We start from the raw sequence: 16,187 nt of genomic DNA, 5'->3' as shown, positions 1-16,187 counted from the left end.
TGAGACATGGCCTAAGTGCGTGAGCATGCCCAGTTCAGGCTTTCCGTGGCTTGTTGCCTGACATATGTCTCATTTATCAAAGTGTGCGAACCCAACAGGGATTATACTGTGCCTGCAGGGTTTCCATGGGATAGTTTGCATACAGTTGTCAACATCCTTTCATACTGACCAAACACTGTAATATCGTATAGTGTACTGGTTCAGTACTTTCACTGTGGTGGACAGTATCCTGGGTTTCAGTCCTATCACTGCTTTAAATATTCATAGTGAGCACACCAGACTGGTTAAGGGCCAGTTGTGCAAATATGACCATGTTGCATTTTGTTCAGATATGGACTACTTAAACCAGGCTTGTCCAACATTGGTAGTGTATTCCGCAACTTGGGTGGACATTGACAAACACTAGCTATGTGCCCTAGGCCATTTCTAATGCTAGTCAGAGAGTGTGTTTGTCCTTCAACACACATTGTAACTGGAGTTTGCCATGACATATTTCAAGGTTAGTATACTGTGCCCCTGTCTACCCGTGACATAAAAGTGATACCCAGGGTAAACCTACCATCTCCCATCTACTCATCAAGATTCCTCTTGAAGAGAGTCAATGAGGAACTCTCTGGCTAACCTGCACTGGGAGTTTACTCAAGAGTGGAGGGAGCTTCTGGGTTATGGCTCAGTCACTACAGCATGTCCTATTTATGTCAGTGCTGAGGTTCAGGTCTCTCATGTGCATAGCTCACTGGCATTCAGATTTTACAAGGTGCAGCATGTTCATTGATTCCAGCTTGGACATGGCTTTATACATCAGGCACAGATTGCCTCTGGGCAGGCAGTATGGCACTGTGTGGAGCTGCAGTTTGTTTAATCAGGCAACACACGGCATCTGTTAGCACGCTTTGATCCTCCTGGTGAGGTACTTCTGGGATCTTTCCAGTTGCAGGAGGTGTCTGCTAAGGTACATCCCACAGGGGCCATTGTACTCAATTGTGAGGCTGATGAAGGATGACTGAAGAGGCACGATGACCTCCCATGATCTAGATGTGAATACCTTCATGATTAGGTGGGTATATGGTATGTTTCTGGAACCACTACGGCCACATGGTTGTCAAATGCAAGATATCTATCAACTTGTGTCCCCAGATCTCTTATTACTTCTAAAGTACTTAATGGGTTAACACCTATGTGGTAATTGGTGGGCACTTACTGTTTTTCCAAAGGGGATGACTATACACTTTTCTGCATTTAGCTTGATGACATGGCTCTGGCACCAGTTGTCTGTTTCTATGTGGCCCTTTTGTAGGATGCTTGTGTCAGCTGGAGGGTCAGATATGGTGCCCAGTTTGTAGTAATCTGCAGACTTGTTCAGACACAGTCCTTCCATGTTGGCCTGTACCTATGGGAAATATATACCAAACAAGGGAGGTCCCAGGACCGAGCCTTGTGGGATGCCAGTTGTAGCTGGTTTGTAGTCTGACGTGGCTGCAGCATTTCTGACCATGTCAGTTCTGTCCTTGAGCTGGTTTGCAACCCATCTACTGACATAGGGGTTTATATTTAAGCTGGTGAGCTTATCTATAATGAACAAGTGGGGTATTGTATGGAAGGCTTTTGCAAGGTCCAGATAGGCTGTGTGGACCACATTCCCCTCATCAAAGGCCTTGATGACTGTGTCAAATGAGTCAAACATGTTTAAGGGGCAGGATATGCCCTTAAGAAAGCCACACTGGGTAGGGTTCAGTGTCTGTAGGTCCCCAATATCTTTATTTCTGAGGTCCATGATGATCCTTTCCATAGCTTTGCAGACCAAGCTTGTCAGGATTCTGGGGTGATAGTTTGCAGTATCCATTCAGGCACCACCTTTGTGGAGAGGGACCACTGTTGCTGTACACTGCTCTTTGGGTACATATCCTGTGGTAAGGCTGAGATTGAGCAGTAGTGTTATTTGGTGTTCCATTCTTCTTGGAGTTCATGTTGGACACAGCCCAGGACACCATCTTGTACCATTGATGCTGTGTGTTTTGCTTTGAAGATGCTGGCTGTTACCTCGGCATCTGCAATGTCAGGGGGCCAGCACTCTGCTGGGATAGATATTTGGCATTTTGGTGGTGGTGGGGGGGTTTGCACTGAACCTGTCACGTTGGATGTTGGCAATGTGTGTGGGTTTGGTGTATTGTTTGTAATATTTGAGTAATTCAGAGCATATCTGTGAATTCCCACCAAGGTTCCTACCATCAGTTAAGAAAGCCTTGTGATTATCCTTAGTGTCCTGTACAATTTGTATCTTCATAGGTTCATAGGTTCATACTAGGCTATCTGCCCTAGGGCATTTATAAGCCTAGCCAGAGTGTGTGTGGCTTTTGCGACCCCTTGCAATGTGAATATTATGCCCATTTAGGGTTTACTTTACTGTGCCTCTGTCTAGAAGTGACACAGTGATGACCCCCGGTGTAAATCTAAGATCTCCCATCCACTCGTCAAGATTTCTCTTGAAGAGAGTCAGTGAAGGGCTCTGCCTAACATGGACTGGAATTCTGTTCCAGAGTGTAGAGAGCCTCTGGGTTATGAATCTGTCCCTCCAGCACACCCTATTTATTTATGTGTTGAGGTTCAAATCTCTCGCTCTCACGGCTCTGATGGATTTGGATTTTCTGAGGTGGAACATGCCCATTAATTCTGGATTGAACATGGCCTTGTACGTCGGGCATACATCGCCTCTGAGTAGGCAGTATGTGACTGAATACAGCTGGGGTTTCTTCAGCTGGGCAGCATATGACAAATGTTTGAGACCCTTTATCCTCTTGGTGAGGTACTTTTGGGGTCTTTCTAACTGCTGCAGGTGTCGGGTAAGGTACATCCCAAATGGGGCATTGTACTCAATTATGGGCCTGATAAGAGAAGAGTATAGGGGCACAATGACCTCTCTTGATGTAGATGTGAATCCTTTCATGATAAGGTGGCCAATATAGAAGGTCTTCCTAGCCACCTTGGCAATGTGAGTGTCAAATGAGTGGTTACTGTCCACTTGTGTCCCTAGGTCCCTGATTACTTCTTCCATACGTAATGGATTACCACCGATGTGGTAATTTGTGGGTACCTTGTTTGGTATTTGGAGAGACATTCATACTCTCCAGTGTCTTCAGGAAGGCTGAGTGGGGTTCCTGGGTTTGAGAGGGTGGTCTGTAGCATGCTACAAATTGTACGGCAGTTTTGCCTACGGTTAGTTGCACATGGATGGTCTCCGATGCTACATGCGTTGTCAGTAACATGGAGGTGTGGGTATCTTTGATGAATATGGATACTCCCCCTCCTTTTGTGGTTTGGTTCAGGTTTTGGGGCCGAAAAGCGTGATATGAGGTATAACCTGGTAGTGCTGGGGTGCTCTCAGGAGCCTTGAATCAAGTTTCCATCACTGCACAGACATCGATGTTCTCCATACTGAGGAGGGTCTCGAGAGCGTGCATCTTGAGGTTTAGACTTCTGGCGTTGAGCAGCATTACCCATATTTTTTTTCCACTTATGTTTTCTAGGGAGGTGGGTTTGTCTTTTGAGCCTTGCCTAAAAAAGGCACTGTGGAGGTGGCAAGAGCCTTGGGCAATATCCAGAAGCCCAGGGGTGACAGGTGCAAGCCATCCCTGGCAAAGCAGCGTGGCTTGTCAAGCATGTCATCCCAAGCAGACAGACATTGGATCCCCTTGGAATGACACCAGTAATTGAGCCAATTGTTAAAGCTGATCATTCTGTGTTTGTACTGTGGCATCATTCTTGGTGAGGGTAAGATGCTGCTCAGGGTCAAGGTCATACCGGCCTGGGCTACATAATCAGAGAGCTCCTCTATGTCTCTTTTCATGTATTCCAGGGAGGTACATCTCAGGTCATTCACACCAGCATGGACAATGACTGAGTCATATTTGTACTTGCTTTGGAGTGACCTGAGTGCTTGTGTTATGTGACGGATTCTAGCGCCCAACAGGCAGCTTACTGTAACCTTTTCCTTGTTCAGTCTGGTGAGCGGGACATCAATGTGTCTGACTATGGAGTCACCTATTACAAGTGTATCAGGCATGTTGTTTGTCCTTAAGGGCTGTGACTGTTTGGCACACTGACTTTGTGAACTATGTGTTGCATGTGCTATGTTTTGAGGTAGTGGTTGCTTGGGGGTCTGCTTTGGAGGCCTCTGTTGATTTGGTAGATATTTAATTAGAGCCTCCGGGAATGTTTTTGTGTGTTTATGTCTTTGGTTTGCAGTTGTGATAGGTCTATGTGAGACTGGGTTTGTGGTGTGTGTGGTTACCTTCTCCTCCTGACTGGTTTTGCCAGTACTGAGTTGAGAGAGCTCGGCCTCCAGTTTGGATAAATAGTTGCATCTCTCACATATATTTGTATTTGTTGGGGGAAGGAGGGGGTTGTTTGTGTACATGGGGCAGGTGTAACATTGCCTCAAGATTCCCAGATTCAACATGTTGTAGCTGGCCTTAGAGGATTTTATGTGTGGCCATAGTTTTTTGCCATAATACTGATCAGAGATTACTTCCCTTTTTGGGTTTTGCTTTATCATGTAGTAGCTTCCTCCTTCTCTTGCATGGTTTGGTAATGGCTGGGGTCCACCAGGCCAGATGCCTGCGTGTATGGAATTGGGTCTTGGTTTTATTTGGGATTGCATAATCCATGCATTCCTGAAAGTGTTCATAGAATGTATTTATAAAGGGTTCTGAGGTCTGGCCCATATTTTCCACAAGCACAAGGCCTTTAATGGATTCCGCATCAGTTTGGAGGAGTGCAACATTTGCTTTACACATGCTTTTCACTGTGGTTTTCTGCCCAGGGACTGGGGGCAGAATGTGAATATCCAGTGAGATTACTCTATGGTCTGATCTTACCAGTGAGGGATACACTTCTCATCTGGGCATAGAGTACCCATGTTGCTGATTATCACATCCAGTATGCTAACCCCTTTTGTGGGAGTGGTAAGTTTTTCCTGAGTATTTAGGTTTATAAATTCTAGGAACCTTTGGTCTAGGGTGTTGGAGCTAGAATAATGCTCCCAGTCTATGTTTGAGTATTTTCAGTCGCCCAATATAATGTTGTTTGGAGAGACCTTGATATTTTCATGTGTTCCGAAGTAGGCCAAGTACGGTTCCTGGCGTTAGGAGGGTGGTCTGTAGCAGGCTACAAACTGGGAGGCAGTTTTAGCCACTGTTACTTGCCCGTGGATAGTCCATGTTGCTTCTTGCTGTGGTACCAACCTGGGGGTGTGGTTATCCTTGACAATTATTGATAGTCACCCTCCTTTTGTAGTTTGTTCCATGTTTTGGGGCTGTAAAGCATTGTATGAGGTGTAACCTGGTAGTGTTAGGGTGCTCTTGTGAGCCTTGACCCAGGTTTCTGTTACAGAACAGATATCAACATTCTCCATGCTGAGGAGAGTTTGGACTGCATGCATCTTGCGGTTTAGACTTCTGGCATTGGGTAGCATTACGTCTAGGTTCTTATCCCTTGTGATACCTATGGAGATGGGTTTGTGTTTTGAGCCTTACCTATTCAAGGCACGGTGGGGGTGACAACAGCCTTTGCCAGTATCCAAAAGGCCAGGAGTGATAGGTGCATGCCATCCCTAGCAGGTGGAGCATCGTGTCTTGCTCAGCATGTCATCCCAGGCTGACATGCATTGGATCCCCTTTGACTAACAGCAATACTTAAGCCAATTATTGTAATTGATCATCTTGTCTTCATATTGTGGCATCATGCTTGGTGAGGGTAGGATGTTAGTCAGGATCATCAAGTTTGCATATACTACATGGTGTTACATTGCTTAACACATGGCAATCATGCCTCAGGTGGTGCTGCAGGGCTGTCTATGTTGGATGCACATACTACACTCCCTGTACATGTTTGAAAGCAGGTTGTGTCAACTTAGGCATCCCTTTTACTATATGTGTGAGTCAGAGAGAGGTATCATTTACAGGGTTCCTACAGAGCCAGTGTATGTGCTATGCATTGCCTCTTTGCCAAGGCCAAGGCATACTGGGCACTCCTCCTTCTGCCTACTGGGACAGGCTCAGGTTGTTCCTCCTCCGAGTCATGCTCTGCCTTTGATTGGCTTGGCAATGGTGGGGAGCTGTTTGGCCCAGCCCTATGCTGGTCCTGCTGCAGCTGTTTTCGCAGAATCATATTATGTAGCATAGCACATACCATGACAATTTGGATACATGTAGTTGGTGAGTACTGCAAGGCTCCACCAGATGTGTTCAGGCACCGGAACCGTGACTTGAGCAGCCCAAACACATGCTCGATTACATTTCGTGTTTGTGCGTGTGCCTCATTATGGCGTTCTTGTTCAGGTGTGTGTGCATTTCTGATGGGTGTCATCAGCCATGGCTCCAGTCCGTAGCCAGCATCCCCAACTAAGTGATCATGTGAGATGTCCCCATTGGCAAATGTCTGGTACAGCTGCATCAAATGCCAGATATGGGAATCATGGTAGCTTCCAGGGCAGCCAGCACACACATTCATTATTATGCCCTGGGCATCACACACGACCCGGCAGTTGATGGAGGGGAAGCCCTTGCGATTAATGTAGGCCCTACCCCACTCACCAGCTGGTGCTTTGATGCGTATATGCGTGCAGTCTATTGCACCCACTACCTCAGGGTATTCCGCTATTTGCTGGAAGAGATGCATATTGCTGGCCAATACCTCACGGGAATTGGGGAAATATACATGATCACCAACATGTGCTGACATGGCATCCAGGAACTGGTGCAGTACCCTGGATGCTGATGCCTGTGATATCCCCATCATATCACCAGTTGGTCTCTGGAAGGTACCTGCTGCTAATATTCTTAGGCCAACACATACCTTGGTTTCCACTGGGATGGGTTCCCCTCTGTTGGTTCTGTGTGTGAGGTGTGGCCTGCACAGCTCAACAATTTGCTGTAGGAGGTCTCTGTCCACTCTATAGTGCTCCACTATCTCCAGCTCATGTAACCCCTGGTAGGTGTCCCTGGGCCTGTACACTCTTCTCCGTCTCATCACTGTGGGTTGTCCGGCAGCATTTGCATAGTCACCACCCTCAGCAAGTTGCATATGTCTCCTTATAACAGCTATGGCAGCCCCTAGCATTTTTGGTCTGAGTGAAGCTTTTTCAGTTTTCACTTCTAATAGCTTACTCATCTGTTGCAGTGTCTCTTGAGAGAAACATACTGCACTGTTGTTTGCAGAGTTTTAAGTGCTGGGCTGGGCTACTGTTCTGCCTGTGTAATTGCCTGCTTCTGATTGTTTTCACCTGCTAGTTCTGCCAGTATTCCCTGCTAGCTTCCTACTATTTCTCCTGCTTCCTTTTTCCCTTCTGTTTCCTCAGGGGGGAGCGACGCGCATACCAGCGAAAACACGCTCACAGTGGTTAACACGCGCGCACACATGCTTAGACGGACTAGAATCTTCTTATTCAGGTTAAAACGCATGCACACCAGTGCAAACAAGCTTACAGGTGTTTAAACAGGCTCCTACATGCTTATTTTGCCTTAAACGCGCCCACTCACGCTTACATGCGCGCACTCTATCTTACTCATGCCTACCAGCGTGCACATGCACGCATGCACGCCCAGCAAGAAACTTTGGTGTTATCCATAGTGTACACCTTCCATTTCTTGGCTTTCCCATGCCTACTTGTTGACACTCCTCTTTCCATGATGTGTGACTGACATCTTTCACATGCCACTGTGCTCCAATGAGCTTCATTTCTTTCATACATTCCCCCCTGTGATGTCACCTATCTCCTACTCTGTTACTCCCCCTTATCCTACTCCTACACTGCATGGAATGTGCTCATTTGCTATGTGACAGTACGATCCACTATCCTACCACTCATTTACATAGGATTGCCTACTAATGCTTAGTTACATGTCTTACACTCAGCTTCCCCCCTTAGCAACCCCTACTCGGTGGCCATGTTGATTTCAGCCTGCTATTCCCCTTACATTGTAAATTCATGCTTTGCATAAAACCCACGTTTGTGGGTTTAAAATTTTTATTTTTCTGTTTTTTTATAGCGCAGCGCTACGTTTAAACATCGGCGATCGCTGGGAAAAAAAAGCATTTTTATTTTATTTTTGCATCGGGGTACGTTGCCAGTGGCCACATATTTGGCCATTGGCATGCTGCCTGGAACATATGCAACCTTTATTTGGAGCTGACAAGGCTCCATTGTGTTATTTGCAGAATGGTACTCAGTTGTCAACTGAGTACATTTCTGCAGATAACACGGCTCTTACACGGGCAGGTTTCTGCTTCCTGGATCGCGAAATTACCTCATTTGCATGCCTTTTGGCTGCAAGTGAGGTAATTAGCATATCCACGCCCTGTCCGTGTAAGAGCCGTTTCAGGTGCTCTCTTACACACACACACATACAGGCTGTTCCTGGATAGCGATGGCTGCACGGAGTCTTACACTACTCTTAGACTCCGTGCAAGCCATCGTGAATTCCGCCCTATGTTTTTTCATCATTTAGCCATAGTGGTCCTTTAAATATGTTGAACATTCTGACACATGACGAGCACTGCAGTAAGCTAATATTCATTTTCATAATTGCAGACACATTTCACAGGCAGAAGACTGTAGATGAAGAATGTGCCAGCAATAGATGGTGGTGGCAACAGAAATTGTAAAAAAAGAATATGGTTACAGATCTGCAGGCAATAAGTAAGCAAATGGAATAATGGAATGTCTAATTATATTATGTCTGCCTCTTATATTTTGTAATATTTGTTACACTTTCTCCTGTTCGATTCTCAGCTGGAGCTCCTTCTGTGTGGAGTCTGCATATCCTCCCCATGGTTGGGTGGTGTTCGAGAGACATGTGTGAATGGGTGTGCCTTCGTTGAAGGTTGGGCGTCGGGCTGGAAACTCGGCACCTAAAAAAAAAATTTACTGCCAAACATTAGCAGATCAGAGTCCCGCTGTGGCGACCCCTAACCGGGAAAAGTCAAAAGAAGAAGTTACACTTTTGTTAAAACTTTTGTCAACATTGTGTATTGTTTATGTATTGTCGGTTGTATAAACAATGTCTTTGTCTGCTGTGGAGCTTTTCTCCCCGGGCCTCAACTGAAAATGGCTTTCTGACCCAGTTTCCTGATTAACAAATATCAATCAATAAATAAATAAAATATAATTGTAAAACTACTAGGGCATTAATCGAACAGTTCCATGCTGATTAAGACATTATAATGTACTGGGCACTAAAGACACAATATGCATAATGTCTTCCAATGTTAGTAAAGGTAATAAAATGTCTTCTTTTTAATACCTGTGAATAAGTGCAACAAAATAATATGCAAGCACTCAGACCTCTGTAGCTTAAATATTTATCCCCTAATTTAGATAACAGCTGGGATCATAATGAGGAGCTTAGAGTTTTCTAGCTGAGTAATGACTTAATTTGTAAAAATATATGTGGTTAATTAATACATCTGGGTTTGAGAAGCTGTTTCTCTGTTTTTTGAATATTGGGAGCTTAAAGATTTCCTTTTTCTCATTATTTTATTGTCTCATGATCTGTGACTTCAACTTTGTTGTTTTTCTTTCAGCTTTTCCCGGTTAGGGGTCACCACAATGCAACTCTGGTCCGCTAATGATTGGCAGTAGATTTTTACGGTGCCGAGGTGCCAGCTCAATGCCCAACCTTCAACAAAGGCATGCCCCATTCACGCATGTCTTTCAAATGCTACTCGACCGTGGGGCGGACATGCAGACTCCACACAGAAGGTGCTCCAGCCAAGAATCAAATGGAAGAGCCTTTTGCTGTGAGGCAATAACGCTACCTCTGCACCACAACGGCTTAACATGATCTGTGACTTCAACTAAAGTTGGTAAAAGCATACCTGAAAATGGCATGCTTTAAGAAAGACTTTTTACTTTAGCTATGGTTTCTGTAAATAATTTACTGTCATCTGCATTGCTCTACTCTGACATAACATATCAGTTTACATGGTTCAAGGCATGAAAAGAAAGGTTTTTAATAACTGCACCTTTACAATATGCCATAAAAAGGTAATGACTTCATTTGCTACTCTACTGACATTGAAGTAGAAATCGTTACGCTGTGCCATATTTTTCCAAATGATTTATCTGTTAGTCTTTGTGAACATTCGCAATGTATGGGTATATTCCTACAGGTTTTAGCATAAAATACTTCCAGTTACTGGAGCATCAGAAGAAGGAAGCTTCTGAAAATAGAAACTGAACAAACCTCAGAAGCATTACGGTGCAAAAGACTTGGGTTTAGTCAGAATGTGTCCATGTAGTCTATGAAAACTTGATGGTGGGATTATGGCTTTGCCTCTGAAGTCCTCTTGTCCACTTACCTGGATGTACTAGACTCCATCAAGGTACTCCCTAACAACTTGATACTTCGTGACTTCAACTACCCCACCATAGACTGAGTAAACTATTCTTGCACTAACACATTGTCTCAATGATTCCTCATCTTCATCACTTCTAACGCACTAGACCAGCTCGTCTCATGCTCCACAAGAGGAGATAACATTCAAGATTTGGTCCTCACCAACATGGGTGACCGCTGCACCACTCCCATAGTATGTCTTTCCCTGGTTAGATCAGATCATCGGACTGTCTCATTTGAAGTTTCTATCCCACCCAACCCCCCCAGCTGAAATCAAGCTGAAAAACTTCTCAAAGGCTGACTACAACCTCCTAAGGGAGGGTATCTGTAGCTTCACACCACCCCCCCCCCAGAGGGTGCAGACAACTATGCTGAACAGTATGCCAATGCAATCTACAAGCACCTATACAACTGCATGGACTCAGCCATACCCAATAGAACTAAAACCTGCTCCTCAGTGAAACACAAACCTGTTTGGTGGACATCCTCTAACAACATGCTTTACAACAAAAGGAAGAAACTGTTTTCCAGGGGTAAAAGGAAACAAATTCCAAATTGGAAAAACTTCCTCTTTAGCCTCAACAAGCAAATTACATCACTAGCAAAAACCTCCAAGGCCAATTATAAATCAAAACTAGCCTCCATAACAAAGGGAAAACATAAAGTCTTTTTTAGTTACATCAGGAACCTCTATGGCAAAGCCCAGGTTTGTTCCAAATTAGTACTTAACAGTATCACTTATACTGATCCAGTTGACTTAGCCAACCTGCTAGCAGATCAGTTCAGTTCAAACCTCACATCCCCCCCCCATAGGTCATTTCGATATCCCCGATAATTGTCCCGCAGCTCATATCTCCGTAGATCAAGTGTTACAGGCCCTATCCAATGCAAAAAACACAGCTTCTATGGGACCTGATAGTATCCCAGGATGTATTCTTCACTATCTCCAGCAAGAACTGGCTTCACCATTGAGCACCCTATTCAACCACAGCTTAAGTACTAGCTTCATTTCAGCAGAGTGGAGAACTGCCATTGTCATCCCCTTGCACAAAGGTGGTGCCACTACTGACCCTGGAAACTATCACCCCATTAGCTTGACAAATCTGATCTGTAAGCCATGGAGCATATTATTATGGATCTCATAAACAAGGACTTAGGCAATCTCCAAGCACTTGACCCCACCCAGTTCGGATTTGTCAAGGGCAGATCCTGCCTGTTGAACCTGGTTGACTGCTTTGAGATTGTCACCAAGGCCCTGGATGAGGGAAAGTCAATACATACAGCTTACCTTGACTTGGCCAAGGCCTTTGACAAAGTCCCCCACTCGGGCATCATTGAAAAGCTAACACAACTTGGCGTAAATCCCTATCTCATCGGGTGGGTGGCCAACTGGCTCACCGACAGGACCCTCAAAGTCAAAATAGGCACCACCACCTTCAATAGCAGACCTGTCACTAGTGGATCCCAGGGATCTGTCCTGGGACCCCTACTGTTTGCCATCTATTTCTCAGAGTTACAGGCAAAGACAAAAGGCTTGTGGCTGACCAAGTTTGCCAATGACTGTAAGTTGGGTGCTGTCATTGACTCCTCAAACGATGTTAACATACTGCAAGAAGGTCTCACAGCAACTACTGACTGGTGCCAAAGTCATGGCTTCAAGCTAACGCAAAAAAATGTATCATCATTCCATTCATCAAAAACATGACCCCTACTGGTTACCACATCAACAGCAACCCCCTAAGCACACAACCTATGGAGAGAGACCTGGGCACTTAGGTTGATAACAACCTCACATTTGACCATCATGTAGTGGTAGTGGTCAGAAAAGCCTTTTACTTGATTCATCTCATAAGTAACAGGTACAAGCAAGCAAACTCTGAAGGTAATGCTACTCAGTGCTAGAAGTCTAAACCTCAAAATGCACTCACTCGAGGCACTCCTTAAAATGCATAACATCAACATCTGTGCAGTGACAGAGAGCAACCCTGCATTACCAGGCTATAATTCATACCACACCTTTTGGCCACCTAACCTGGACTGAAACACTAAAGGCAAAGGCGTTTCCATATTCATTAAAGATATCCAAACCTCCAGGCTAATTCCTCAGTGTACTGCATCTGAGATTATCCAAGTGCAACTAACTCTGGGCAAGACAGCAATCCAAATTGTAGCTTGCTACAGATCCACCACCATGCCCCAGGATTCCCACTCCTCATTTCTTGATACACTGGAAAATATTAGGGTACAACCCAACACCCTAATAATGAGAAATTTCAACTACCCCACCATTAACTGGGAAAACTACTCGTGTACTAACTCTTTTACTCAACGTTTTCTGGAATTCATAAATTCCAGTGCCTTTGATCAACTTATCCACACCCCCACCAGGGGCAGCAATATCCTAGACCTGGTTATTACCATGGCGACTGGTGTTCCACACCAGAGGTCAATTCCTTGTTGGTCAGATCTGACCACAAGCTAATCATCTTAGACATCCACATTTCTCCCCCACCCTCCATTAGGGAAACCACTGTAAAAACTTTCTCCAAAGACAACTTCACGCTTCGTAAGACAAAAGTGGCAAACTTCATGACACCCATGCAAACATACAATAGAGGTACGACTGCTGAATCCTACACAAATGCACATTATAAGCACTTGCACAAGTGCATGGATCATGCTATCCTTAACAAAACCAAGATGCTATCCTCCAAGAAAAGGAAGCCAATCTTGTGGTCCCCTGCCATAAACAAACTCTACAATAGAAGAAAGAAACTGTTGCAAAAAAGAGTAAAATCCCATGATTGGAGGAACTCCCTGGTCAGCCTCAGTAAGAAGCTGAGATCTCTTATAAAATCCTCCAAAAGCTAGTTACAAAAACAAAATTGCCACTGATTCTAAAGACAACCACAAAGCATTCTATAGCTATATCAAGAATCTCAATGGCAACACTCAGATCTGCTCTGAGTTACAGCACAATGGCACTGAATATATAGAACCAACTGATATTGCCAACATCCTGGCAGATAGATTCCATGCTAACTTTACCCCCCTCTCACCCTCTAAAGAGCCCATCTCTATACTGGAAGAATGCAAAGTTCCTGTAATCACGGCTGCACAGGTAAAAAACACACTCTCCAAAGCCAAGAACACAGCATCCATGGGACCTGACAACATCCCAGGTTGCATTCTACACAAACTACAGAACGACCTGGCACCCCACCTAAGTACCATGTTCAATCATGGCCTCACCTCAGGCTTTGTGCCCACTGAATGGCACACAGCGACAGTTATCCCACTCCACAAAGGGGGAGTCCCCATGGACCATGGGAACTACTGCCCCATTAGCCTGATGAGCCTGGTCTGCAAGGCCATGGAAAGTATCATCATGGAACTTATAAACAAAGACATTGGTAATCTCTAAACTCTGGACCCTACCCAGTTCGGGTTTGTAAAAGGCAGATCATGTCTTCTAAACCTGATAGACTTCTTTGAAGCAGTCACCAAAGCCATAGACAATGGGAAAGGTGGTTCACACATCCTATTTAGATCTTGCCAAGGCTTTCAACACCATCCCCCACTCTGGAATTATAAATAAACTCCCTATACTAGGTATAAATCCCTATGTCACAAGATGGGTTGCCAACTGGCTCAATGACAGAACCCACACTGTGAAAGTAGCAGACTCCAAATCAGACTTCAGACCGGAGACAAGTAGAGTACCACAGCGTTCAGTCCTGGGTCTTCCCCTGTTTGATATCTACTTCTCTGAAATATAAGCTAACACCGAAGGTTTTTGGCTAACGAAGTTCGCAGATGGCTGCAAACTAGGAACCATAATCTAAACTCCTAATGATGTGGACATCCTACAAAAGGGTCTCACTGAGACAGATGCCTGGTGTCATAGCCATGGCCTCAAGCTCAATGCCAAAAAGGGCATTGTCATCCCCTTTGGTAAAAATTCTGTACCCATGAACTACCAAATAGGCAGTAGTCTACTTAACACTGAAAGTGTGATAAGAGACCTTGGGACACAGGTGGACAGTAGTCTCTCCTTTGATAATCACATCACCACAGTAGTCAGAAAATCCTTCTATGTGGCAAACCTCATCACAAAAGGTTGCTCATCTAGGAAAAAAGAGGTCATTGTTCCTCTCTATTCATAACTCATTAGACCCATTATAGAGTACGATGCCCCTTTTGGTATGTACCTCACAAGACATCTACAACAACTGGAAAGGCCACAGAAATATCTCACAAAGAGGATTACCATCCTAAAACAGATGCCCTATGCAGACTATCTCAAAAAACTCCAGCTTTACTCCGTCACATATCGCCTATTCAGAGGCGACCCCTGCCTAACATACAAAGCTATGTCAAACCCAGAGCTGTTGGACATGCTTCACTTAAAAAATCCCAATCCCTCCAAGCTACATGCTCTAAGACCTAAAACTTGTCACCACAATAAACAGAACATGCTGGAGGGATAGATTCCTGTCTCAGAGACTTCCCATACTCTGGAACAAACTACCTATCTATATCAAACAAAGCTCCTCATTAGCACTCTTCAAGAAAAATCTTGATGATTGAATGGGAAATAGGAAATTCACCCAGAGGATCACTTCTGTGGTTCTGCTTGACAGGGGAATAGGAAAATAACTTTCTTGGGTGGCGAAAGCCAGTGTACCTTTTTGGCTAGTCTTATATAGGCGCTAGAACCAATAGCCTAGTGCCTACCTATGAACCTATAAAGGGATTGCATCCAGAAAAAAGGAGGTTATTACCTCTCTATATTCCTCCCTCATTAGACCAATAATTGAGTATAATGCCCCATTTTGGATGTACTTCTCCAAACATCTGCACCAACTGGAAAGGCCATTGAAATACCTCACAAAGAGAATCCATGTACTCCAACACTTGTCCTATGCAGAGAGGCTCAAATTACTATCACTCTACTCAGTATCATACAGATTGCTCAGAGGAGATCTATGTCTTGCCTACAAGGCAATCTCAGACCCTGCCCTACTAGAGATGCTCCATATCTGTAAGTCTAACTCTTCATGCACTACCCACTCAAAAGGCCTTAACCTAATATGTAACATTAACAAAACCTGCTGGAGAGAAATGTTTGTATGCCAGAGGCTGCTCCATCTCTGGAATAGACTTCCCATACACATCAAAGAGAGCACCTCTCTGACCCTCTTCAAGCGCAACCTAAAGAGTGGATGCGAAACCACAAATTCATCCCAAGGGTTCCACCTGTGTCCTTCACTGACAGGGGTGACAGGTGCTAACTGAGGTTTATTTTTGAGGATAAACAATTCCAGAGGCTGCCCCGTCTCTGGAATAGACTTCCCATACACATCAAAGAGAGCACCTCGCTGACCCTCTTCAAGCGCAACCTGATGAGTGGATGGGATACCACAAATTCATCCCAGGGGTACCACCTGTGTCCTTCACTGACAGGGGTGACAGGTGCTGACTGAGGTTTATTTTTGGGGATAAACTCTTGGCTAGGCTTGTAAAGGCCCCAGGGCCATTAGCTTAGTAACCTCCTATGATCCTATGTTAATGGTTGTATATTTACAATGTCCAGGAGAAAAGGTAATAATTTCAGTTATAACCATAGGCCGGATTCATGAATGCCTATACTAAGAGTACACTAATTGTACACAGTTTTGAGTGAATAGATAGCAGAAGCATAAATCTCACCTTCTTCCTCCTAATTTTAGTTTTTCTGTTGATTTTTCTCCATCCTTAATTATTGCTGGGATTCATAAAGATCACCACAGA

Source organism: Protopterus annectens, chromosome 10.part0, assembly GCF_019279795.1.
Source record: "Protopterus annectens isolate FY-2018-M chromosome 10.part0, PAN1.0, whole genome shotgun sequence".
In the NCBI taxonomy this organism is placed as follows: domain Eukaryota; kingdom Metazoa; phylum Chordata; order Ceratodontiformes; family Protopteridae; genus Protopterus; species Protopterus annectens.
Note: the sequence above shows the minus strand (reverse complement) of the source record.